Source organism: Callospermophilus lateralis, chromosome 5, assembly GCF_048772815.1.
Source record: "Callospermophilus lateralis isolate mCalLat2 chromosome 5, mCalLat2.hap1, whole genome shotgun sequence".
Lineage (NCBI taxonomy): Eukaryota > Metazoa > Chordata > Mammalia > Rodentia > Sciuridae > Callospermophilus > Callospermophilus lateralis.
The window spans coordinates 155,473,270-155,475,528 of record NC_135309.1 but is presented as its reverse complement, the minus strand read 5'-3'; positions in this window follow the sequence as shown (position 1 = coordinate 155,475,528).

Here is a 2,259-nt window from a genome sequence, read left to right as displayed (position 1 = left end):
AGCAATATAGAGTCTTCTTACAATTTGTATGTGTCTGACCTTTTCTTGGTCCTGAGGATCAAACCCAAGGTCACCTGCAGCCTAGGCAAGGACATTGCCACTGAGCTGCCATCCTCAACCCCTTGAATTTCTTTTCCTTTGCCTTCCTTTACACCTGGCAAGAGAAGCTTTCTACTCTCTAGAGCTGTCTGGCTGAGCCAGGTAATCTCCATACCTCACCTGACTGGAATGTTACACATACGAGGTCCCTTCACATTAGTATAAGATTAGTGTTTGAATCCTCAAGAATTTTTAGAATTCTGCTTCATACACAAATACAATCTATGATTTATTTAGCAGTGATGTAATTGTACTGTCGCTATGCAGAGAGAATCTTCAGGGATGCTTTTGCAAACTTTCTGAATGTCTGACATTTTTTCACTTCAAGAAGTTAATAAGTATAAATGACTTGTATATAAGTCATTGGGAGTAGTAATAAGGTGGCCACCAGTAAGAACTTGAGAATTCACATAATAGAATTTCTGAGAACATGAACTTGAGAACATGAGAAATTAATGACCAGAGGCACCCTTGAAGCTCCTCTGGGCTCTTTTCTAAACTTTTAGAGTCCCTCCCACCTGAGTGATAACTGGAGGTGCTCATCAACCTCAATTTTGTGGTTAATTGTTTCTTTGCTTTCTTCATAGCTTTAAAAGCATGTGTAATTTTTACATCAGAAAAATGATATTTCTAATTAATAGTGTTAGTCAGTCATGACCTTTGGCCACTGGTTAATGTTTCTCTCAATATTATGATTCTGTGACCACGTCAATGCAGTTCCTTAAACCTCCATGGTGTACAGCCTTTCCCTGTGAGAACACCACACAATTTATCCATTCTCCTCTCAGTTAACATTGGAGTGCTTTCTAGATTTTGCTTCTGTTGTCTTGTCTCTCATTAGTAATTTTCTGTGAACGTTCTTGTGTTGAGGTACTTGTGGAAATGTCTGCAGGCCCAAGGTATCAGTCATTGTTCAGAGTGCGCCACAGGCCCGTGGACTTGTCCGTCTTCATCTTGCTGTTTTCAGAATTACTTTTCACCACCACCTAGTGTTTGGGAGCTCCCTCATCCATATCCTCGGCCTCTACTGAAGACCTTTTGAAACTGTGCCAGTGAGTTTAAAGCGTATGCTCTTATTTTCAATAGTTTAGTGTCAGTTCCCACTTTATTAGCCATTGATGACTATCCTTCTGTAAATCACGTGTTCCTGGGTAAAGAAACCAAAGGAGACACAGAGACAAGATGCAGATGCAGAAAAAGGCTGCTCTTCTAAGGGGCCACCTTTATTTATACCCATCAGTTACATTAGGTTATTAGTGTCATAACCATATTATTGTTTACTGTATCACTAAGGTTCTTATTCCACAGCTACATTCTACAGTTACAAGATGCAATGTTCGGAGCTTTGTGTAGTTCTCAAGAAAGTCCATTGTCTGAAGTGACTGTTAGGAAGCCAGGTGCAGGAGCACAGAGCTTGGTGAAACATTGTAGTTATCTAGTAAGCAAGTTCCTTTATTCCCAGGAGCTCTGTGCCTGAGATCAAGGTGGAGGCTGATAAGACTCTAACACAGAGCTTACTCAAGGAGGACATTACCACAGCAGCTAGGCATTGCACATGTATTAGTTTTCTTTCTAGTTCCTTGGAGAAACTGCCAAATATTCCAACTTCAGAAAACAAAACCCCTGTTATTTCCCAGGAGTTTGCTCACCAGAGGAAATTCGCTGTCTTGTGCATTTCTACAAGCAGAGCCCTTACATTCCTGCATGTGATTTTTTTTTTTTTCTTATTTGGCTGTTTACTCTTTGGTTTGCAGAGGTTCTATGCATTATTTTCCTATAGTATTTTCAGTATACTTATTTTTCCAGCATATGATTTTTTAATATTATTTGTTGTGTTTTCTGCTGAAAAATATTCTTCCTTTTAACAGAATAAAATATCAACTTCAAAATTGTGTAAGCCTCACCTTCAAAGAAAATACAAAAGTGTCTATATGTGTAATAGAAGTTACAATGAAATGTAATATAACATTATATTTAGGGGAATATAGCATACTTTGAGCATAACTATTTTGAGCTGTGCATTGAAGAGCAAATCATAAAAGGAATAACATAGTGAAGTGCATAAAAGCAGACACAGAGAACTTGATTGAGAACTTCATTTTTATTTGTTTAAAATGTTATTTATAACTCTTCTATTAGTGTGTGCCCTAAATAATTTAA